General features: G+C 42.3%; 1 protein-coding gene and 1 long non-coding RNA gene across 3 annotated transcripts in view; one reads left to right on the forward strand and one right to left on the reverse strand.

The window, feature by feature from the left end:
• LOC145512773 (uncharacterized) overlaps window positions 1-14,714 on the forward strand; it is an 88,667-nt gene extending 73,953 nt beyond the window's left edge. The window contains exons 3-4 of the long non-coding RNA XR_014058788.1: window positions 2,253-2,691; window positions 14,139-14,714. This is a non-coding gene — a long non-coding RNA (uncharacterized LOC145512773). The remainder of the gene's footprint in view (window positions 1-2,252; window positions 2,692-14,138) is intronic.
• The window catches only part of LOC145512772 (uncharacterized), a 190,105-nt gene that overhangs the window by 34,262 nt on the left and 129,971 nt on the right, over window positions 1-25,872 (reverse strand). The window lies entirely within an intron of this gene.

The raw sequence follows: 25,872 nt of genomic DNA on the forward strand, positions 1-25,872 counted from the left end.
ATATACACACACCCCACATATAATCTAAAATTATATACTGTAAGCTCCAAGAAAAACCATACTTTTTGAAGACTATATCACCAGTCCTAGAAGATGCTTGGAACAGAGCAAATGCTAAATAACACTTAATCAAAGGAGAAATTGTGCTCTAAATTCTTCACTCTGATCAGAATGAACGTCTCCAATTCTTCCCTGAATCTTTACATCACCCCTTCCACCTAGACGATGCTTAATAAATATTCACTAAATGACTGAACAATTAATAAGTATACATATAGTAGGATATAAATATTAAATGTTCAAGTGCAAAACATACAATGTATATTAAATAAATGCACAACTGAAATACAGGGGTAAAAATGCAATAAGGTTCAGGCTGCAGAAATTTAAGCCTAGTCAACTGTTCACTCACCTCAACTTTTAATTATATCAGAAAATTCATGTCACAAACATGTTCCAATGTCTTACATTTCCTCCCCTTTAAAAAAGTACTGAAATGCACATTGAAATGTTAATTGCTCATCTGGAGAACACATGAAACAGAAAACACGCAAAGACAGAGTGTGCCATTGGCTGACTGTACCAGAATAGAAACCAATTTCAGTTTTTAGTGATGCATTATAAACCTCTTGCAACACAGAGACACTAATGTGTGGAGTAACTGTGACCAAATCATCAAGGTGATAGTTAGGAAGCGAGTGGGAAACAGCATTAAACTTGGGTCCCTGACAACTGACATATCTAATATGTTGATATTTATTAACATTTCCTCATATCCCATATTGGGTGAAGATGGAAAACTAGAGCCCATCATAATTTTCTGTGGACTCCTATTTATTCTTGATGTGGTACTTCATAATCCCTCATCTTTCTTTCTCCCAAGTACACTGATTCCATCCTTTTTACCTTTTCTCATAGGTTCTATTCTCTGCCTCATAACCATCCTTCTATGTAATCCTTAATCCTCACAAATTGTACAAATAGAAACAAACCTAACATTTTATTTAGCACTTATTGTGTGTCATACACCTTCCTAAGCACTTTACCTGCATTACCTCATCTAATTCTTACAAGAACCCTAAAACATGTGAGCCATTTTTACCTCCAATTTCACGTGAGGAGATTGAGGCTCAGAGAATATGAGGAACTTGCTCAGGGTCACACAGCTTAAATGATTCAGCATTCTTATCAGAGGTGAGTGGCCTTGTCCAATTTTAAGATATCTTTGAACTCATTTGGCTCTTAGTAAATATTTACACAATACCAACAATGAGCCAGGCTTTGAAGAAAAAAAATGGAAATCAATAAGGGACATGAATGTTCCTCTTAGGAAGATTATAGACTAGAAAAAGACATGTATTAATGAAATTATCATTATAAGTGATACAAATTAATAAACCAAGCTAAGCTGTAAAAAAAGAAAAAAGAAGCAGAGCATCAAACCTACCTTGGAACAGAGAATGGGCAGCAAGCATTTCAAAAAGAATGGCCCATAGAGAGGCCATGGAGGGAAGGAACACAGCATGGTCGGCAAACTCAAAGGGGCAGAAGGAGAGCAGGACTGTGAGACTAGAGGGTAGATGGAACTGGTCTAGTTTGGGTTCCTGAGAAGCTGATTTTAGAGACAAACATGGGGTCCAGGTATTTTAACTAATGATTCCAGAGCACTTAGTGAGGAAGGAGGAACGAGAGAGGGAAGGAAGGAAAACAATAATGTGAGCCCAGTTCAACCAGGACCTCCAAGAGACGATATACAACATACTTCAGATCTGCCCCACTGCCGGGGAAAAGAGGGGAGCTGAACCATCGATTCCCCACCCCCACTGGTTCAGGGTGCTCCTGGCAGTCCAACAGCACTGCCTGGGAAAGAGCAAGCTGGGCATGGTTGGTGGGGAGAGGAACAGCCCCAGTGTGGTTAAGTGTGCCGAGCAAGGCTAGTATCCACTGCAGGCCCCACAGGACTCCACCCTGTGACCCTGGGGAGCTAGTCAAGGGCCCTGACTGGGGGAGGTGGTAACTGAACAAAATTTGGGTTTGAGGCACTGACTCTGATGTGGAGAACAAGTTGGAGGGAGCCTGAGTGGATGTCATAAGACAGCTAAGATATTACTGAGGTGGTCCAGGCAGGACTGGCTACTTCATTTGTAGGAATCAATGCAAAATGACACAGTGAAACCCTTTGTTCACAAAGAAGGATGAAAGTTTTTTTTAAAATATAGGAGTTTTTATAAAGAGTTCTTTTTAAAATGCAGATGTGAGAGTTGGACCATAAAGAAAGCTGAGCACCAAAGAATTGATGCTTTCCAATTGTGGTGCTGGAGAAGACTCTTGACAGTTCCTTGGACAGCAGGGGGATCAAACCAGTCAATCCAATGGGATGTCAACCCTGAATACTCATTGGAAGGACTGATGCTAAAGCTGAAGCTCCAATACTTTGGCCACCTGATGCGAAGAGCCGACTCATTGGAAAAGACCCTGATGCTGGAAAAGATTGAGGGCAGGAGGAGAAGAGGACAAGAGAGGATGGGATGGTTGGATGGCATCACCAATTCAGTGAACATGAACTTGGGAAAACTTCAGGAGACAGTAAGGGACAAGGAGGCCTGGCGTGTTGCAGTCCATGGGGTCACAGTCAGACATGACTTAGCGACTAAACAACAACCACAGCAACAACAGAAAATGGTTTTAAAGGTATAAAGCTGTTTCCTTTCTTCTGCAGTCTGTCTCTCTCTCTTAAGCTGTGCTGGTGGTTTTTATTTGCTGTCATGTTCCCTTGGGCATGAGGATAGCATGAAGTGACCCTCACAGGCACCTGGGGGTCCTGTCCTGCCATCTTCTAGACTAAAGTGCTAAGCTCCAGCTAGGAGTTGGAGAGTGAGCCAGGTATCTCCCCTTTTCATGGGTCTGCCTCCCAACTCATAGCAAAACGTGACCTTCAAAAATACGGCACCCTCCATGCCAGGACATGCTAGGTCCTGGATTGGGGGTGAGTGGACTGACTCTTACTGAGTCACCTGCCTAAAGCACATTGGCACTGCCAGTCCTGCACAGGAATGAGCATCTCCATTTCCTGTCTCAAGATCTCACATTCAGCCCCAAACCTCCCCAAAGGGTCCCCACCAGAGGCAGAAGGGATGAAGAGACTAGGCAGAGTCTGGGGTGCCAGGGACAGGGGAGTGAGTAGCCAATAATTATTTGAGGAGGCAGGGGAGGCAGCAGGAGCTGGGCTTACGTGTGAGCAAAGACTGCAAGCCACCAGCACCTGCCCCACTGTACCATTTGACTTCACTTACAAGATACAAATTCAAATGCAAAATTACAGCTAAGAACTTCAAGATGGCTAATGTTGGGCATTAAAACCTAAGTGAAGCGTCCTTTAGAGTGTGGGTCCCTGCTTATGAAATTGGCCATGAGATTAAAGGAGAGGATGTTACTGGGGCTAGTGGAGGAGACATGGAGAAATAAACCAACCTGAAAACTACCTTCAAGATAAATTTAATGGCAGTTGGTGATGAATTTGGTCTGGATGGATAGAACGGAGCAAGATAGAGAAATAAGGGAGAGAAAGTGTAGCTGTGGAGATCTATATGCCTGGACCTCTCTTCGAGGAAGGATTCAGCTATAAGTGCAGGCAGCTAACAGCCTCCAACTATTGGCACTTCTGGGGCTGTTCCTCTGCTTTTGTGCTGAAGCAACACTGATCTTGCAGACAGAGATCAGTCACGACCACACACAGCAGGGATCTTAGGGCCTGCTCCTTTCTGCCCAAGGGAGGACTCCTGCAATGGCCATCTCTTTCTCAGGAGCTCCTTTTTGGATTTTCCAAGACACTGTCACATCTGCATTGTATTGCTCCATCCTGCCTCCCTGACTTTTCCTTTCATAGGTGTGGGCTCTGAATTGGCCTCAGAATTCCTTCCCTGTTCAATCCTACTCCTCCCCCACCTTCTAACTTTTACAGGCATTTTACCTCCACTCCACAGGCCTCCTGCACTTCTAAATCCATCTCAGTGTCTGCTGCGCAGGGAATTCAGCTCACACAGAGGGTCAAAGACATCTCCTAGTCATCTGTTTTGTGCATCTGCATGGACCCACTGGGACACTAAGAGACAGCAGGTTTATTGTGCATCAATTCAAACATCACAGAGCACCATTTTTTTGGCAAGCACTGTGCTCGGTACAGTGGAGGATGTAAATTGATATCTGATAAAATCACTGTTCTTCAAGAAGGCTCTTGTCTAGGTGGGAAGACAGGGCCCATACAAAATGAACAGATGGCTTTTTCAAGCACCCAATAAGAATTCCTTGCAAGAAATTAAAAACCTCCAGATGTGCAGGCAGACTACCCCTCAAAGATGAGACAGCAATTTCTTCTGCCAACCTAGATATAGTTTCCAGATTGTGTGTGTGTATTAAAGTTGCATAACTTCTCATCTCTCTAAAAAGTTAATGTATTATAAACCACCCAGGAACCCACCTTCACTTCCAGAAAGGTCTAAAACAGACCCCAACCTTATGTCTAAGTGATTGCCAAGTCTGACCTTTCCAACAGATCCCCAGAGATTGGGTATGAGTCGGGCCTGGGTGGAGGCCTGCAAAACAGGCCAGTTTTCCTCCTCAAAGTCCCAGTGCCCTGCTCCACCAGGCCTGGCAGGGCCAATTGGAAAATCAGTTATAAGGACTTGGCTGTTTGGTCCTTGACATCAAAGGATTGATGCTCCATCTGTCAATTCTCACTTTTATCTGCTTTCTCTTTGGTGCAGACATTTATAAATTGAAGCTTGTGGAATTAATCAACTCCAAATAAGATGATCATTGACTATATCCCTGCCAGGTGTCCTAATGGAACAAAGAGAATTATCAAACCAAATGCCAAGTTTTGCGGTACTTAATTCAGAAAGCAGTACCTGGAATGATCTTCACTTTGGATAGGACCCTCCCTCCCCCATCCCAACTCCACTGCACATTCATCCCCTAACACATAATTCAATGACAATGGCTCATTCTGTCTCTTGGTGAAGCAGAGGTGATGCTAGAGAAGGAGAATGAGCACTAAGCCTCTCTGCACACATGGACCTGATCCAGCCTTCCACATGGGTTCTCTGTTGAGCCATTCTGCATTGGCATTAACATAATTCAAATCATGGATGCTTCTTGGCAATGGTCCTTAATAGTCAAAATGGGCAGATTAAGGCTTTGGACTGTAGCCAGTTTCCTTGTAGGCTATGCGTAAACTTACAAGAGTCTTGAAGGGAAGGAATTTTATTTACCCCCATTCCCAGGTGAATAGGATAAGGTCCAGGAAAAAGGAAAGCTACTAGTCTCTGGGTCTTCACCCTTAACTGCATTTCCATCTGTCAGATGGAGGAAGATACAGAGATATGAAGGAGGAGAGCAAGGAGTGGACTGACAATCCCCTGGGGAAATATCTATTGCAGAGGACTCTAATAGACATATTGAAATAAAATTGCCAATCATGGTCACACACAGAATTATTAGAGTCTGCATTTGCAAGGTTATATTATTTTACATCCCCTTGGACTTATTTTTCTAAGCCTAACATGAGGAAACACACATGTGGATTCAACGTTGCTACGTTACTGTTCCTATGAATTGGCATCAGGTACTTCAATCTGATTCAAGCCGGACCACAGGCCCCAGTGAGATCCTTACATCCAGATTCTGAAGGTTAAAGAGGGCAGCTCTGAGGATTCTGGAAACTGTGCTGCTTATTAAACTTTTAAAGAAGTCTCCTAGATCACTTGTACATCCTTCAAAGTTTGAGAACCATGGAGAGGGATTAGTAAGTGAGTTTAGATGATGATGTGGAAGTCTATGAAACTGAAGTATTGTAAGTTTGCTTCTTCATATCAGCTACATTACACAAAATGCTAGAAATATACCAAAGTCAAAACACATTAGTTTGCAAAATTCCACAATTTTGGTTAATCAGCCGACGCCTCTTCCCACAGGAAGAGCACATTATGCTGTATAAGACTCTCTTTCCAACTCCTCGACCCTCTCCCAACCCCCAGCCCCTACATTTGTATACTTGGACCTTTCCCGAGAGACACAAAAAGAGGAGAATCAGGTCATATGCTAGACAATTCTAAAAGTCACCACACTTGCTACAGGAAGTCGTTGTGCCTGGGCTTCCCAGGTGGTGCTAGTGGGAACCCACTTGTCAATGCAGGTAGATGTCAAGATATACGGGTTCAATCCCTGGGTTGGGAAGAAACCCTAGAGGAGGGCACAGCAACCCACTCCGGTATTCTTGCCTAGAGAATCCCGTGGGTAGAGGAGCCTCGTGGGCTATGGTCCATAGTGTCGCAGAGAGTGAGACACAACTGAAGTGACTTAGCACACACGCATTCTGCCCAGAGGGCTTTGGGCAGGCAGACACTCATACAAGGAGGAGACAAAGTATTGGATAGGGGGACGGTAGGCTCCATCCTGAGCTACCAAGTGCCATCATGGTCATCAATCCCTGCCTTTCTTTCTTACTTGAGGAAACTGAAACACAAAGACATAATGGGACTTGTGTAGTCACAGAGCAGATCTCCAGCTGGTCCCTGGGTATCCCAGTCCCAGTCCTGCTCTTTCCACTCCTGCAGACAGACTGGGCCACCAGAGCCCTGGATGGAGTCCGAGGAGCGATGGTGAAGAATCTCTGCTTGAAGGACTGCAACTCGGAGACCAGGACCCCCATTCTCGAGAGTAGGACCCCAGCCCCTCTGTGTTCTTATCCCTCTCCATGGCTAGTGGCAACAATTCGTCTCATGAAATCAGCTTCTAATGCCAAGCTTTGGACCACGCTGAACAAAAGGCCAGCCTACAGGGAAAAGCGAATATCAGAAGTGAACCCCAAACACAAATATGTAAATGGCATGAGCATGGTGATTGCTGGTGTTTTTAAATGTTTTCTTTCTGACTGGACTACACAGAATTTTGCTTCTTTGAGTTGGTTCAGTCCTGGCCATAAATAACATCTGTCAACCATATGCCTCTTTGGATCATCGGGGACAGAGCTCTAGCATAAGGCTATGTGCATGAGGCTGTGGCAGCTTCCTTGAGGCCTTGGAGCTCTGTCTTTCTGCCCTGCTCTCTCTGGTCACTGTCCATGACTGACGTCAAATGATTCTTGTTGCTTGACAACAGGTGTCCTACAGAGATCTGGCTTTCTGACACTGAGTTTGGGACCACCCTGAATCATCTGGGGAGGGAACATGTGAGGGGAGGGAATGCCCCTTACCTCAGCTCTGCTGTGGTTAACCAAACCCTCAGCTATTTTTAAGCAAATACCAAAGCCTGCCCCATGTGTCATCACAGCTTTCACACATGCCACCACCTTTGACAAAGGCGATGAATCTGTGGCACGTTTTCTGGGAAATGCTGTGCGTGAGTCCTGCTTCACTGACGCTTATCCTCCAAACAAGACTGTATCAGCAGGCATTTTGGAAGCTCACACAAAGTCGGCCTTTCCCATAAGCGAATAGATACACACACACACACACAAATCTACATTTTCAGGCTCTAAACCAAGGATTCTGATAAGTTTCTGCTCTGGGGCAAAACACATCTCCAACCTCATGCTGAGGGGAGCCTTAGCACAGCTACCCATCTTCACTATCAAAACAAGTTTATCCAGCTCGGGACCCTGAGACCCAGGGGGAGAAAAGGTAGATCCTCCATATGCTGGATCAGGAGCTGCTTTTCCTTTGCTCTGTGGTCAGCCCAACTCCTGCGGTCCATGCTCCAAGATCAGCTCTGGAGTTATGGGGAGGTTGGGCTTCAAGAGAGAACACCAGAACATAGAGACCCAAGACCACTATATCTTTCCCTGGGTCACTCACAGTTTTGACATGCTCCATATTTTTGTTTTGTTTTGGTGTGGAGAAAGCAAAAATTTTATGTCACCATAAATAGAAGGGTAAAAAGGGGTTATGGTTACAGGTGCCACCGAGTGAAGGGAAGAAGTGAAAGTCGCTCAGTCATGTCCAACTCTTTGCGACCCTATGGATTACATAGTCCATGGAATTCTCCAGGCTGGAATACTGGAGTGGGTAGCCTTTCCCTTCTCCAGGGGATCTTCCCAACCCAGGGATCAAACCCAGAACTCCCACATTGCAGGCAGATTCTTTACCCGCTGAGCCACCAGCGAAGCCTCACAGGTGCCGCCAAAATGTCCTAAAATTCTGGCTTCAGTGTTTTGCTTTTTAAATACCAAGTACATTATCTGTCTTTACTCTGCTGGCTTGAAGGGGACATGCTTGCAGGATCACCAGTCCTGCCTGGAGGTTACTCTTGGCCCTGCCTGGCTGGCCTGGGGCCTTGACAGACAGCTCCTTCTGTGCTTCCCTCTTGCCTTAAGGGTTTTTTGGCACTACATTTACTGAAGCCATGAGACTTGTGATGGTTGAGGTTGAAGATCAGAGGCCTAGGCACAATCCTGAACTCAACACCCGGGAAGTTACCCTCTTCCCAGGTGATTTGATTCTGTGCTTCCCATATTGTTGCTAGGAATAAAGGACTCTCATATTAGGCCACTCTAACAAGGCCAGGGTGACATCCCGTAGGGAGAAATAGGGCCAGAAAGGCCATATTTTGAGAGGTTAAATTTTCTTTTAGTTTTCTAAGTGTTCTCTCTCACTGCTTTAGGAGAAACACATTTATTTGATCAAAACTATTTATTAAACAAGCATTTCTGTATTTCTTTATATCTACTATGTTCCAGGCACTGTTGAAGGCAACAGAGATAACCTAAATGTCCATCAGGAGCTTACGTTCAAGTGTGGAAGAAGGGGGCAGATGATAAATCATAAATCGTCAAATAGTAAAACAAGCAAATAACCCTAAAATAAGAGTCTGTCATGTGGTCCTGTGTGCAGGATGTGGGTACCAAGGACATTTGAGCACTAACTCTGATATGTTTTATTGCACTTCACAAATGCTGTTTTTTCACAAAGTAAAGGTTTGTAGCAACCCTGAATTCAGCAAGTCTATAGGTACCATTTTCCAAGCCCATTACTTTTCAACTAAGGTGGCCACTGTTTTTTTGTTTTTTTTTTTAAGATATAATGTTATTACACATTTAATAGACTACAGTATAATATAAACACAACTTTTCTATGCACTAGGAACCCCCAAAATTCATGTGACTCACTCCAAGCATCCCAGGTGACCATTACCCACAGTGGAGGAGTTGTCATCAAATGTACACTTACAGGACCTCACTTCAGGGGACCACCAATGTAATAGTGAAGAAGTAAATGTAATAGCAAAGAAGTTGTGATATTCACTTTATTGCAGTGACCTGAGAGTGCACGTACATCATCTCTGAGGCATGCTTATGTACTGAAAAGGCTCCAAACATTACAAACAGGTTAGATGTTGCTTTAAAATTTTTTTCTCATTCAAATTAAGAACAAAGTATGTCTCTTGGCAACTAATTTAAATCTTGTTTATATCTTCTATTTCTGGGAAGAAAAAAAAAAAACTGCAAGATTACTATTACATTGCATGCCTACATGCTCAGTCATGGCTGACTCTTTGCAATCCCATGGACTATAGCCCGCCAGGCTCCTCTGTCCATGGAATTTTCCAGGCAAGAATACTGGAGTGATAGCCTTTCCCTTCTCCAAGGGATCTTCCTGACCCAGGGATGGAAGCCATGTCTCCTGCCTTTCTTGCACTGGCAGGGGGATTCTTCACCACTGCACCACCTGGGAAGCCAAACTTCTTCACTATTACATTTACTTCTTCACTATTACATTGGTGGTCCCCTAAAGTGAGGTCCTGTGAGTGTACATATGATGACAACTTCTCCACTGTGGGTAATGGCCACCTGGGATGCTTGGAAACATGGGGATTTTCTTCTTTAATATCTAACATTCCATATCACTGATAATCCATTGTTTATACTCTAAGTCCTCTTGGTAACATCATAGGCTCATCTTTCCAACCATCTTATAAATGAACACTCTGAGTTTGAAAGGATTTTTTAAAAAGAGTACCACCAGGAAAGCTGATTGAATAATCTTCCATCCTATAAATGTCACCTCAACATTTATCCCACGTGAGAGGAATAGTATTTATCCCCCAAAGCTATAGGATGACTGGAGCGTGGGTGTGGGGGTTCATGATTAGTGTGAGAGGCAGGAAAATGTTAAAATACAAGTAGCAGAGAGGAAATGACATAGCCTTCCTACCTCTTATCCTCGAGTGCTTTCAAGAGCCTGTCTGGGGCCAGCAGCCTCAGGAAACCCCAAAGCTGTTGTGTGCCTTCGCCTCTGGGCTGTTATTTTACTGTAGTTCACTAAGGAGATCTTTTCCATCAACCTTATCTCTTTCTTGGCTTTGGGTCAGGTTGAGTCAGACCTGGAACACTGACTTTCACAAAGACCAATCTTTTGTCTAGACACACATGTCTCCTACCAAAGCTCGCTGACCAAGGTCAAGGAAGAGGCGGTATTGCATTGCATGCAGGCTGTCTTGGATGACTGGACATTCCAGGCAGAAGGCTGAGAGTATGGGGGATGAGGAAAAAGCAGGGGCTGGGAATGGGGTAACAGCACACAGAGTGGGCCACTGAAGGCATTATGAACTCTGTTTGAATGAGATAAGGGGACCACTCTGGAACACTCCTGGAAGGGTTTACAAATCCTCACTGGAACTAGTTTCAAAGGCCCCAAGGCCTTTGTTCATATTGTTCCCCTGCCTAGACCACTTTTTATTCTTCATCTCTACTTCCTTTTCCCCTCATCAAATTTCTAAAAAAATTCATTTATATCATTTATTTTTGGCTGTGTCAGTCTTAGTTGCAGCACGTGGGTTCTTATTGTGGTGCATTGGCTTCTCTCGAGTTGTGGCATGGATTCTCTAGTTGCAGCTCATGGGCTTAGTTGCTCTGTGGCATGTGGGAGCTTAGTTCCCTGACCAGGGACTGAATCTGCATCCCTTGCATTGGAAAGTGGATTCTTTCCACTGGGCTACCAGAGAAGTCCCTCCCACTGGACAATTTCTATTCACTCTTCAAGTCTTCCACTAAAAGTCACTCTCTCAGAAAAGCTTTTCCCAGCCCCCTCAGGCCAGGACAGTCAACAATTTATCCTCTCATCACACTCTGCACTTGGCCAGTGTAGCTGTCATCTCAATACTACAATTATGATGTATCTGTGGCTCTTGGAAAATAACCACCCATATTCATTAGCTGTGCATGTAGTAAATGAGCTTATAATTGACCTAATTATAATTTTTAGGCAGCAATATTACACAATAAAAATAATGTGTGTAACTATTCTTAAACTAATGAAGAGCATAAGCGGTAAAGAATCCACCTGCAATGTAGGAGACCCCAGTTTGATTCCTGGGCTGGGAAGATGTGCTGGAGAAGGGATAGGCTTCCCACTCCAGTATTCTTGGGCTTCTCTGGTGGTTCAGCTGGTAAAGAATCTGCCTGCAACGTGGAAGACCTGGGTTCAATCCCTAGGTTGGCAAGATCCGCTGGAGAAGGGAACAGCAGCTACTCACTCCAGTATTTTGGCCTGGAGAATTCCATGGACCCTATTCCATAGGGTCGCAAAGAGTTGGATACAACTGAGCAACTTTCACTTTTCACTTTCAATGATACCTCCCTCACTAGATTTTAAGTTCCTTGAGGGCAGAGACTGTCTGAGCCTGTATATTCTTGGATACCTAGGACTTTATGGTCTAACTGATACATAGTTGGAGGTCAAAATATGTGCTGAGTAAGTAAATGTGTAAATTCATGAGCTTGACCATAAGAGGCTTTTGTAGCAAGAGGGAAAGTTCAAGAGGAAAAGCACCCAGAGAATAGTTCACACCAGTTTAGCCTAGGCAATAACGTCTAGGTATCTCCGCTTTTGCTGCCCAAGAGTTCAGTATGGCTTCTGCCGCCCACATCATGTGGCATCTCTGAACACAGAGCCCTCTTCTTTCTTATTCCACCATTGCCTTTATGAACAGAGGGGAAGAGGAAACCTAGAAGCCACTCCCTGCTGCACTGTATGTTTCCCTTCTGAAAGCAAAACGTGGTCTTTGGTCATTTCAGAGAAACGTGAAATGCAGTTTACATTTGAAAAACAAACTCATTGTTAGAGAAAAAGATTGTCAAGCAGTGAATCAGACAATGGTTTTTCCCACGCTGACTCATCTTCTCCATAGCATGTTGCTGCACAAAGCATCTTTCTGTGAAGTTCCATAACTCAGCAGATAAGATTGTGCCTATCTCTGTGTAGGTCTGGTCCCTTCAGAGATGTCACTGGCTCTATGAAGGTAGGGATAGTCTAATGCATACTTTTCACAGCCTCAGGATCTGTCATGGTGTCTTGGGCACAGTGTAATTGCTGATGTGACAGATAGATGCAGCAAGCCAAGAAGTCCTTGAAATGTTCTCCATTAAACAGAAAATATCTCCCATTAGTCCATCTCACAGGGCCTGAAAAAATGGCTTTCAAGGACTCTCCTTACTACAGCCTGGTATCTTCTTGCCTTCCTCCCATGATGTGTACCAGCTCACTAAGTCTCCTCTGCCCTGCTCCACATTCCTCAAGCCTCCTTCTCCCTTCTGACTCTTCAGAGGTGTCTTTGAGGACCACCACCTCCTTCTATACAGGGCTCTCTGCCAGAGTGTTCTCAGAGTACCTTCTTTTCTTTGCTACAAAGAGTCCCGCATGTCCAACATCTTCTTGGGCAATCATCTATACCCAGAAATCAAGTCACTTCATGTGTACATTTTCATGAATAGGTGGTCAGAATCAGCTCTCTGGGGATCTTTCACAAGCTCAGTTTATTTAATAGGATCCTACGTTATAAGATGCTTTTTTAAGTGTTAGTTTAATCAACATTCTTAGTCTATACATCAACATGAGGTAGCCAAGAGCCTTGAGCATTGGTGACCTTCACTAATACGCTGCTAGTGCTGTGGTGACATCCTTCAGTTTTTAATGTCTTCACTTGATTCCAGCTTAATTTTTCTTGAATGTTTCCATTAATTTTAAGGCCAGGTCTGTGGTGTGTTGGACTGTCAATTATGCTTCCATATAAATAAGCAAGCTAAGACAATCTAGGCTGGTAGTCAAAACCACTGGAGTTATAGTTCAAAGGTCAAGAAGCATGAAGGGAACCTTAGTGAAAAACCATCTAGTTGGGTAAATATGGGCTAGATCCTATGTATAAACTCCTCTCAGAAAACTACTCAGTACAGTGGTTGATGGCCTACTAGCTGATACCTTCTTACATAGGAAGAGTGAGAAAAAGTATGAAAAGAAAAGATACATGGTGTAAATGGTCTTTGGTAAAAGAGGCTACCAGTATTGGGGGAGAGAGTGCTTCTTTTTTTCATTCAACATAACTCTTTTTAAAGCCAAAAATGTGTTCAGTGCTATTAAACAAACAAACACCCAATGCTGCTCACCCATCAAATCTGCCCTCAAGTATGATCACACCACACTGAATATTTAGTTGCTGTTGTCCAGTCACTAAATCTCTTTAAGACTCCATGGACTGTCGCCCATCAGGCTCCTCTTCCAGTCAAGAATACTGGAGTGGGTTGCCATTTCCTACTCCAGGGGATCTTCCTGACCCAGACATCGAACTCAGGTCTCCAGTGTCTCTTGCATTGGCAGGCAGATTCTTTATCACTGAGCTCCCTGGGAAGCAAATGTTCTGAGGGAATTGCTAAAGCTGCTATAATCTGACCTCCTGCCTCCAGAAAACATTGTGCTGTCATTTCTCCTATCCCTCAAGTAAGGAATATCCAAAGAGAACAGGTGGGCTCTCAGTTAGGTAACTTGCTATGTACCTTCCATAGTGTTCACCACATCAGCAGTGATGGGCATTGCCCTTCATTCTTGTTCTGTGTGCAGCAGCCATGCCCCATCCAGCTAAACAAGCCCATGTGGTAGTGTCTCCTTGTTGATTCCTGGGATGCATGAGTCAACAGTCTCCCTGTTGATCCCTGGCATGGATGAATATACAAAGGAAAGGCCTTAGGGTGCCTGATGTAACCATGAGCTTGCTTCCCTGTCTTTAGCATGTCCAGGAAGAATTCTGTCCCCTACCTTGGTTGACCATGCAACCTCATATGCCAAGTCTCAACATCTTCTCTTCATTCACAGGAGCTACTACCGAGTGATGGACTAGCCAGGTCACAGTCCACAGAGCAACAAGTAGAGGAACCAGGAGGGAGGCAGGGAAGAGCAAGGAAAACACCTCTCATGCCCTTAAATGTCAGACACTGGCCGCTTCATAAACATGACCGTTGAATCTTCAGAACCATCTCAAGCAGTTTTGTTTTTTTTTCCTGCATTTTGCACATGAGGAAATTGAGATGTAAAGAAATGAAGTAACTTTTCCAAGTTTACAAAAGAGAATGTATGTGAGAATTTTAGCCTGAGTCCTTCTGATACCAAAGTCTTTGTTTTTCCCCCTGAAACTTTCCTGAGAAAATGAGACCAGCACTCAAAAGACTTTTAACCTGTGTTCCCAACTCAAGAGGCCTGGGAAAGAACCAAATTGAAACAGCATGCTGGTTGTTGACCCAAAACTTCTCCCAAACATCCTGACTGGCCACCAATATGTCACCACAAATTTCTAGGTTCCAGAAACTAATTTTAAAGTTCAAAAGAGAAAATTGCCTTAAAAATGCACTAGTGATCAAAAAGCAAAATAAAAACTAAATCTCTTTTTCAAAAGTATTTTTCTTTAGTATGGAGTGAGCATGTTTGTGTATGCAAGAGAGAGAGAGAATATTGAGAAGGTCTTTAAAATGTCATCATTCTCGGTAGTGTTGGGAACCCAAACACAACAGTCTTAGGTCATTGCCTGAGAACTAGAAAAGTAAGCTGACTGGACAATAACCATAAACATGGCCCCTTTTAAAATTGATGTTGCCAGTGTCCCTGGGAGAATGCAAAACATAAAATCAAACAAAAACTATGGTTTGGCAATAATTCTGACTTTTAAGAGGATTAAATAAACAAGAGTGTGGGTCAGAGAAAGCAATGGTCATGTTCAGAGTTTCAGGATCAGTTAAAAACATTTTGAGATATTTTAGCAGGATTCAGGGAGGTCCGAAAACTTGAAAACTAGGTAAGAAAAGATAGTTTGATTTGCCCCAGTGGACTCCATAGGAGTGTGAACTTTAAAAAATAAGTCAGCATTCCTCTTTACTGGTAGAAAAAAATAAGGCAAATTATCAGATCTAGGTAGCCAGGGCATTGGGATAAGAGTTTCGTGCATGTGTTTCCATTCCCCAAGTCTCTACTTGGAAGATGCCACTGGTTAGCCTCCTGTGTGGACAGGGCAGGTCCCTGCTGTGTGGGCTGACCCTCCTCGTTCACATCACAGAGTGTCTCACTAAGGCCTGGGACTCAAGGCCACAGAGGGGCCATTGAGAAGCCGTCCAAAGGCAACTTATGTTCCCTCATGGACTTGGCAAGCTCTGAGGGCCGCATCTCAGCTTGACCTAAAGGCTAGAGCTTCCTCCACGAACTTTCATTCCCCTTTCCCCGACTCCCTCCTACCACAGGCCAAAACCAGCCCAGTTCAGTCTCCTACATCAAAGAATTCCTTTTATTGAAAGCAGCCCAGCTCCTCTACCATATATGGCTTGGGAGAGGAAAGGTAGGAAGGAAAGCACCTCGGATATGTGCTGTGTTGGCTTTCAAAGGGCGCCCTGTTTGTAGAGGGGGTTATCTTGTGTCCACATACTCTGTTTCCTCTGGGTCTGAAACAGGAGTTTGATGAGGTGATGCAGAATCCCTTCGCTAGCACCGAGTAATGTTCCTCTAAAGGGACCTGCGACAAAATTGAATTTAAAAAAAACCACATGCTCCCAAAACATATCTGAAAGAAGAGGTATGCCCTGCGGAGCTCCAACCAATTGGGATGGATTGAGGGGACACAGGGTCGCATGTTTTCTCATTTAATGTGGAAGTAAAACAACAGGGGAAAAAACCCATGACAGTTATTCTGTATTAGGATCCATGTCTATGCAAACAGTGGGGAATAAGACATCGAGCCAAAACCCACAAGCCCGCTTTTCCCAGGAAACGCCTGGATCCATCTCCCAGTTCTCCCCCTTTCAACCTATAGGGAATGAACACATAGAAAGTATTCAATCAAGACTTGTTGAATTTAAAGGAACTGACATCAAAGTGTGGGCGCACACTGCCAAGAGGAAAATAAACATCTCATTCCTCGTTCCAAAACCACAGAGACACCGTACTACAAAAATACCTCAGAAAGCACGTCCATAAATCCCCCCATATTATGGCACAGGTCTCCGGTTTTGCTAAATTCTCAGTGGGTGTGCCACTTTCCTGTCAGGATTTGCTGAATAAAAACGAAAGCAGAAAAATGCCCAACCATCTCTGGTTCTTCCCTTGTGGGGAAAAGGGCCAAAAAAATAATCCTTGAGTTTCCACTTTGGAAGGCATATGTTAAAATTGTGACCCTGGATGCAAAGACAATGTACAAATCTTCAAACGCTCTCTCAGGCTCCACATCTTCCACAGAGCTGCTGGAAGATTTAAAAATTTTCAGTGGCATTCTATAAGAAACAAAGAAACTTATAATTCAGATTATGTTGTCCTAAGTAAGCCTACTTTCCTCCAAACTATTTCCACAACACCTAGGAGCCAAGACTCTTAGTATAAGCTTCGGCCCTTCCCTTGTTGGTATCAGCAAGTGTCTATAGCAAAGGGCCTTTATGCGGAGTTTGCCTGTTGGTAGACACCACTCCTAATTTAACAGCAAAATCATTAAAAGGGAATAGTTTTAAAAGTCCCTAAGTCAGAGGTCAGCAAACTCTGTCCACCGGCCTCATCCAGGCTGCCACATGTTTTTGTAAATAAAGTTTCTCAGGCACAGGGCCCTGGCCATGCACCTATTAATATGTATTGCCTGTGTCTGTTTTTACTCTGCAATGGTTTCAGAGTTGAGCAGTTTCAAACAGAGATCCTATTGGCCCAGCAAAGCCTCAAACATTTACTATCTGGCCCTTTCCAGTAATAGTTTGCCAACCTCAGCCCAAAACTGTTTCACACAACTTATTTTCAAATGGTGGTCTCTGATTATTTATCAAAACCTGATATATCTCATGCCAGAGAAGAATTGCACTTAAAATTACAACTGCTTTTTATAGAAACAGAACACTTGATTTCTATATGCAAGAAAAGAGATTATTACCAATTCTCAAGTCAATATACAGAGCACAGTTATAAAAGGCAGCTCAAAATCTGTGCTCAGAAAGGAAGGTGACTCTCTCCTGCCTACAGGTGCTATGTTAGATTAGCCTTAGAGGAGGCTCGGAAGTAGAGAACTTTGATGGAAAGACTGTCATCATAGAGTATAAAAAAGGTCCTGGGGCACAGCTATGGACAAGTATGTGGGGAGACCCCTCAGTGCAGCAATATAAAGACAGATACCTGCCTTTACTGAGTCCCTCTCACAAAAAAAGGTGCTGCTTCTCCAATAAGACACCATCAACCAAGGTCCATGGCCACTTTCATGGCCACTTTCATAAGGATCAGGCTCAACTGCTGGAACAGAGCTTAGAGACTGAGCATAAGCTGGGCTGATACAGAAGCCCCTCAGAGTCTGAGACCCAGGCTCCTTCTGTCTCACTGTTCTGTCATCTCTACTCTGCAGTCTTCCTTTATAAGAACCAAGATGCACCCAGCACATCCACATTCAGTTCCATGGGATGGAGGGTGGGGGAGGGAAGGAGACATCTGAAGCCAGACAAATGCAGTGTTTTATTCTGGGCAGTCAGGGGCCCAGATAAAACTCGAGGGTTCTAGTGATTGAACGATGAGAATCAGGAGACACTAGCATTTTCTACAGTGAAGAAACACTGCCTCCGGATGGGTGAGTCTAACAAATGTTGTGAAGGCAGTTGTCAATTTACAGAGGTAATAAATTATCTAAAAGGAAAAAGGAGGCACCATCATATTTGGAGAAAATACCTTACAAAGAAGAGAATGGGGCCTGATAATAAACTTCCCCAAACTTCTACCCCGATGAAGTTTGTCTCAAGATTCATGTAGTTCCTAGGCTGATTTCAGACCAAAGGACACGACCTTACCACTAAAATCCAGGCTATACCTGGTGAGGGGCGCCAGCCATCATGTGACATCCTGCTCTGAATCTGTAGCACAGAAGTGCCAGTGCAAGTCAGAACAACCAGGATGCTCACTTCCAAAGCCATCGGACAGGGCAAGAGCATGGCTATCACCTCCGCCAGAATTTTGAGAGACTGTCCACCCAGTAAATGGAAAACAACAGGAAAGAGGTGGGCAGACGTGCTCCCCCCACACCTAGTACGCAGCCAGCCTGCCCCTGATGAAAGAGAGAAAGTAAAAAATGAATGCTGACACCTGTGATGAAGAAAGGTGTACAGGCTGATCCCACGTTTCATTTACTTCAGGCCTCCTCCAAGCCACTGCTTGTCATTTTGAAGGTTTACTTGTCAAGACGTACACAGGCAGTACTTAAGCCATACCAAAAAGAAAGAACATTAAAAACAATCCAAAAAATGAAGACCACCTTTGCCAAAGGGAGTTGCTCTGTCATTTGTGGCAAAAGGCACTGATGCTGCTGATGCCATCCAAGTAGAAAAGAGAAAACAAACAATCCGATTAAAAAATGGGCTGAGGAACTGAATGGGCATTTCTCTGAAGACATACAGATGGCCGACAGGTACATGAAAAGGTTTTAACATCACTGATTATCGTGCTGTGCTAAGTTGCTTCAGTCACGTCCAGCTCTTTGTGGCCCCATGGACTGTAGCCTGCCAGACTCCTCTGTCCATGGGAATTCTCCAGGCAAGAACACTGGAGTGGGTTGCCATTCCCTTCTCCAGGGGATCTTCCCGACCCAAGGATCAAACCGTCATCTCTTATATCTCCTGCATTGAAACTAAATAGACATTTCTCTGAGGAAGACATACAGATGGCCCACAGGTACAGGAAAATGTGCTCAACATCACTAATCATCAGGAAAATGCAAGTCAAAATCACAAGCAGCTATCACCTTACACTTGTTAGAGTGACTATTATCAAAAAGATAAGAGATAGCAAGTGTTGGTGAGGATGTAGAGAAAAGGGAAGTTTCATGCACTGTCGGTAGGAAAGTAAATTGGTGCAGCCACTATGGAAAACAGAAGGGAGGGTCCTCAAAAATTTTAAAATAGAACTACCATATGATCCAGCAATTCCACTCCTGGGTATTTATCTAAAGGAAACAAAAGCATTAACTTAAAAGATATCTACATACCGATGTTCATTGCAGCATTGTTTATAATAGTCAATACATGAAATTAACTTAGGTAGCATATATATGTGTGTGTGTATAAATATGATATATATGAATATTATTTAGCCATAAAAAAGGAGAAAGTCCTGCCATTTGTGACCACACAGATGGACTTTGAGAGTGTTACACTAAGTGAAAAATTCAGACAGAGAGAGACACATACTGTATGATCTCACTTATAGGTGGAATCTATAAAAACAAAATTCAGGGGGGTATGAATTAGCAGACTGGGATTTTCATATATACGCTACTGATATTACATATAGAATAGATAGTTAATGCGAACCTTCTGTATAGCACAGGGAACTATACCCAATGCTCTGTGGTGACTCAAAGGGGAAGGAAATTTTAAAAAGAGGGAATATACATAAGACTGATTCACTTTGCTGTACAGTAGAAACTAACACAACATTGTAAAGCAACTATACTCCAATAAAAATCTTTAAAAAATAAAAATAAAATAAAATTCAAGACTCACAGAAACAGAGAACAGGGTATGTGAGAGGGGGAAAAGGGTGAAGGTGGTCAAAAGGTACACACTTTCAGTTGTAAGATAAACAAGTCCTGGGGATGTAACATACAGCCTGGTGACTAGAGTTAACAATAATGTCTATTTGATAGTTGCTTCAGAGAGTAAATCTTAAGAGTTCTCATTACAAGAAAAAATATTTGTAACTATGTGAGGTAATGGATGTTTACAAATCTTGTGAATATTTTACAGTATGTGTATACAGCAAATTCTTATGCTGTACATCTTAAATTTATGTTATACATCAATTATATCAATAAAACTGGAAAAATAAAGATTTCAAAAAAGAGAGAGAAAAATTTATTATCCAGATTTTCCACCTTTTCCCACTAACAGGGAAGAGCCCACTCTCAGACCTTCCTGAGAGGAGGTCCCTGCAGGTGGGGAAAGAAGGAAGGTTCAGTTAAGGCCTCCACTTCCTGGGGGGCATATGCACCCTGTCTTGCTGGCCTCCCGAGCAGCTGCTGTACACTCAGAGATGGGAGATCAGTGTGATGATTTTCGATTCCTGGTGTCCCCAGCAGCAATTATCAGCTGCTAATCCCAGAGGAAAGATGGTCCAACAAGCAATAGACTGCATCCATCAACCACGACAGCACAGAAGCCAGAACCACGGCCAGCCCTTGATTACATCTTGGAGTCTGCTTTTTATTCTCACCCAACTTTCCTTTTAGCATCTACTGCCTTATTTTTTGCATCCTACTGAGGAATCCCCAGACTGTTTATCAAGCACTTCACCCATGCTGCCTGCACCAGCACTTGACTCAGTCTAGACGTCCCTCCAGATCTCCTGCTGCTAAAATGCACTCTCTGTGCCTTTCTTTTTACTGCAAGAAAAGAGTCAGTGTTAGAAAGGAGCTGATATAACACTTCCCCAAATAACTCCTGGGTCAAACAGGAAATCAAATCACAGCTGCAGCATTTTTAGGAAGAAAAATAACAATATTGACAAAACTACATATCAAAATGCATAGTGTGCAGTCAAAATTTATTCAAAGAAAAAACTGGTTTTAGAAATGTCTTAAATATTAAACAAGAAAGAATGAAAATAATCTGAGCAGAAAATGGAAGAAAATATTAATAAACATGACTTTAGGAAAGAGAAAAGGAATATAAGTATGGCTAAGAAAGAAATTAATATCATAAGGGAATATTCATATAATTTGATGCTAATACATGTTAGAGTGTCAGTAGATTCAAAAATTTTCTAGAATATTTAAATGGACAAAAATGACCCATCAAGACATAGTCAACTAATATGCCAATTGAAATTGGAAAGATAAAAAGAATACCATTTAGAAAATCACCAGCCCTAGGTGATATATAATTCGTGAGTTTTCTAGATTATTTCAGAGAATTTGAAAAGCTAGAAAACTTTCTAATTTTATGAAGTTGGTAGAAACATGATATCTTAAACCTGACAAAGTCAACACAGACATACACACATACATTATATAAATATTAATAGCTTGTATGATACACAGAGGTCATAAATATAGTGTGTTATATGATCTAGCTAAGTATTAAGGGAATAATTCAAAATAGCCAAGTAATTTTTATTGCACGAACACAAAAATCATTCCATATTAGGATCTGTATAATTCACTAAGAGACCAAAGGAAAACAGATGACCATCTCAACAGATGACTAAAGGACATTTGACAAAATGTAACTTTCATTGCTTCATTTTAAAAAGTCATAGTGAAGTTGGAAAAAAATTTTTTCACTAAAATGATAATGATTATATCTATTGACAATCAATAATCAGCTTCATACGTAAGACTCAAATAGTAGAGGCATTCCCCTCAAGGTCAGGAAAAAGACAATGATGCCTGCTACCACCACCATCATTTTACATGGTTATAGAAGCTCTGGTCTATATAACCAGACAAAGAACTGTTGTAAAATGAGATATTAATATTAGAAAGAAGGAGATAAAACATTCTTAGCAAAAGATGTGATTATTCATCTGTAAAATTCACAATACTTAATTGAGAGACCATTAGAACCCATTAGATTTCCTGAAGGTGCCCAGTTACAAGATAGAAGAAATGTAATAGCACCCTAGCGTAAAACAGAAAAATTCATAAAAGATAGTGATAAAATAAGAATACATGCATCAAGAATAAACTAAGAATAAATCTAAGATTTAAAAAAAAGAAACTGTAAATTCCTGAAGGAAATAAAAAGAGTGTTGAATACATACACAAATATGCAATATTCACAGATGGAAAAATAATGCCAATTATTTATAAGCTTATCTATAAATATTATGGGGCTTCCCAGGTGGCGCAGTAGTAAAGAATCTGCCCATCAGTGCAGGAGATCCCAGAGACATGAGTTTGATCCCTGGGTCAGAAAGATCTCCTGGAGTAGGAAATGGCAACCTGCTCTAGTATTCCTGCCTAGAAAATTCCATGGACAGAGAAGCCTGGCGGGCCACAGTCCACGAGGTTGCCGAGTCAGACACAACTGAGTGAGTGCACACACACATAAATATTATGCAATTCCATCCAAGTTTTCTCTTGTCATTATTGTTTTGAAATATTCTTTGCTGCTATTGCTGCTATTGTCATTGTTGTTGAAATTTTTAAATGAATATGAAGTTCACTTTAAAAAATAAACATAGTAACTAAAAAATTATTAAAGAAGTATAAGGAGGGAGGACTTACACATGGTATAACCTGCAATTGTAATATTAAAACAATTAGTATGCAGCTAATGATGATGTTGGTGGAGGGTGCAAGGTACACGAAATTGTTTAAGATATTGTTATTCTCAAGGAGATCCCATTCTTTTTAGGGAACTAGACATAAAAATGAATAAGTCTATTAAACCATAATACCAATTGTACCAAAAAAACATTAAGACAAAGTGCTCTAATGATGCGGAAAGGGATTTCCTCGTCTCCTTTTGGGAGGCTGGGAAGCCCTGCAAAAGCAGAAGCCGGTCTGTTTGGGGCTCACTGGTGGTAAAGGGTGGCAGTCCAAGAACTGGAGGGATCCAAGCGAGGTCCAAGAACAAATTGCTTTGAAAAAAGAGCAGTAGATACTGAAGGCTATGCAGCTAGAATGGGAATCTATATCTAGATCTGAACATCTTTGGGAAGCAGGGGTTCAGAGGGTTAAAAGGTATTTTTAAGTAAACCTGGATTCCTGTGTTTCATGCTCAGAAGTTGTAATTTGCTTTGCAGTTGATTCAGGATCACAACCAGGGTTTAAAGTCACTCTTTTAGGCTACAGGTAGCTATGAAAACAAAGATGTTATACCATTCTGGCCATGTTTCAGAAAAATTACTCTGGCAGTTGGATGGAGGTGGACTGGAAGGGAAAGACACTGGAAACAGTAGACAAAACTAATTCTCAGAGAGGAAATATACTTGCCCTAAGCTGGCATCACAGGCTAATGGCAGAGCCATGGGCCTCCAACTCCCAATTCAGTGCCCTCTACCCCACAACACAGGGTGAGATGGAATGTCTAAATGATGGCAAACAGTGTCTAAGGTATGTCAGTTCACGAAGGCAACAACTACCCATGGACCTGAGAAGACAAACCCTGACCACCTCTCACTATAAAATAATCCTTGTAAACACTTGAGTTGGTTGAACGTTTTCTATAAAAAGAGCAAGTAATGAACAGTACAGAGAAGTTTAGCAAGAAGACTCTTGGAGATCCTCAATTTACAAAGCAGGATGCACAAAGAAGAATTCTTCAAAGTGATGTGAGGAATTTATCTATATTCATAGAGCACATCCGCAAGATGGATATGAATCTCTAAATCTGCTTTTCTCTTCCTTCTTCCAGGAAACTTGGGTTATTCAAGTAAAAGAGTATGTGGGCAGATTTGTGCACACACATACATCCTGTGTACCTTTTAGATTCCTGATGTCATTAGTAAAGTGCTTGAGAAATCCAACAGACTGGCTCTCCAACCTACACCCGCAAATGATGAAAGAGCTAGGATCTCTCCAAAATCTATTGTATTCAGTATTCTATTTCATACTAGTTATTCAGGACCTAAGGGAGATTTCACAATGTTAAGAAGACAGTATCTTTTCACTTGTTTTTAAATTTCTATCAGATGAGTCAGGAATATTGCCCTGAAAAGAAATGATTTCTTTGCTGATTAACTTGACATTCAGTTTCCATGTCTAAACCCAAGATTATGACATGAACAGTTAATATCATTGCTTTGGAAGGGCAGAGAAAAAAAAGACACAAACAGGGAATGAAAAGAGGGAAGAAGAGAGGGGATAACAGGCTGCTTCTTTTGATTTCTCTTGCTTAATGTTCAATATGTAAGAACTAAATCTTTCCCAAAATGATAGTGATGGCAACCAAGAAAGTCAGAGGAGATATAAGGACAGTCATCCCAAGATGACCCTAGACTCAGACCCAAATTCACTCCTCCAGGCTCAGACTTTCATTTTGGTGAGCTAATGAACAATTCTACTATGAGGATATGCAGTAAGTGCCAACCTGGGTCTAGAAAAAACATGAAACACACCTTGGATCCCCATCGCTTGGAGTCTGGATCTATAATATGATGGCCAGATATCCATAAGAACTTTAAAACTTAAAACATAGTGGACAAGGCGTTCTGAGACTGGGGAGGTCAAAGTCAATAATCTTTAGCAACATGGGAAAATAAATGTAGGAAAAAATCAAACTCGATTAAGGCTCTGGTTACCACATTCTACCTAGTGGGAGTCCTCAGTATTCCTCACTCTCTTAGTGCTCTCTAGGCCAGAAATCATCAGTTATTCTTCTGCATTCAGCCAGTCATATACATGATCCAATCGGGATGATTTTAGTACAATTAATGCAGTTAAGGGAAAACTGACTGAATAATGTCCATCCATTTTTTAAAACATTTCATAAGGTCTTCACTAGCCACATCTGTGCACATTTTTCACTCTCCCTCTCAGTCTCTGCACATTTGGATTCAAACTTCCAGATGTTCAAGCTGGTTATAGAAAAGGCAGAAGAACCAGAGATCAAATTGCCAACATCCGCTGGATCATTAAAAAAGCAAGAGAGTTCCAGAAAAACATCTATTTCTGCTTTATTGACTATGCCAAAGCCTTTGAGTGTGTGGATCACAATAAACTGCAGAAAATTCTGAAAGAGATGGGAATACCAGACCACCTGACCTGCCTCTTGAGAAACCTGTATGCAGGTCAGGAAGCAACAGTTAGAACTGGTCATGGAACAACAGACTGGTTCCAAATAGGAAAAGGAGTACGTCAAGGCTGTATATTGTCACCCTGCTTATTTAACTTATATGCAGAGTACATCATGAGAAACGCTGGGCTGGAAGAAACACAAGCTGGAATCAAGATTGCCAGGAGAAATATCAATCACCTCAGATACGCAGATGACACCACCCTTATGGCAGAAAGTGAAGAAGAACTCAAGAGCCTCTTAATGAAAGAGAAAGAGGAGAGTGAAAAAGTTGGCTTAAAGCTCAGTGTTCAGAAAACTAAGATCATGGCATCTGGTCCCATCACTTCATGGGAAATAGATGGGGAAACAGTGGAAACAGTGTCAGACTTTATTTTTTGGGCTCCAAAATCACTGCTGATGGTGATTGCAGCCATGAAATTAAAAGACGCTTACTCCTTGGAAGGAAGGTTATGGCCAACCTAGATAGCATATTGAAAAGCAGAGACATTACTTTGCCAACAAAAGTCTGTCTAGTCAAGGCTATGGTTTTTCCAGCGGTCATGTATGGATGTGAGAGTTGGACGGTGAAGAAAGCTGAGTGCCGCAGCATTGATGCTTTTGAACTGTAGTGTTGGAGAAAACTCTTGAGAGTCCCTTGGACTGCAAGGAGATCCAATCAATCCATCCTAAAGGAGATCAATCCTGGGTGTTCATTGGAAGGACTGATGTTGAGGCTGAAACTCCAATACTTTGGCCACTTCATGCGAGGGGTTGACTCATTGGAAAAGACCCTAATGCTGGGAAGGATTGGGGGCGGGAGGAGAAGGGGACGACAGAGG

Source organism: Giraffa tippelskirchi, chromosome 7 (assembly GCF_054371585.1).
Source record: "Giraffa tippelskirchi isolate mGirTip1 chromosome 7, T2T-mGirTip1v1.2.pri, whole genome shotgun sequence".
Classification (NCBI taxonomy): Eukaryota; Metazoa; Chordata; class Mammalia; order Artiodactyla; family Giraffidae; genus Giraffa; species Giraffa tippelskirchi.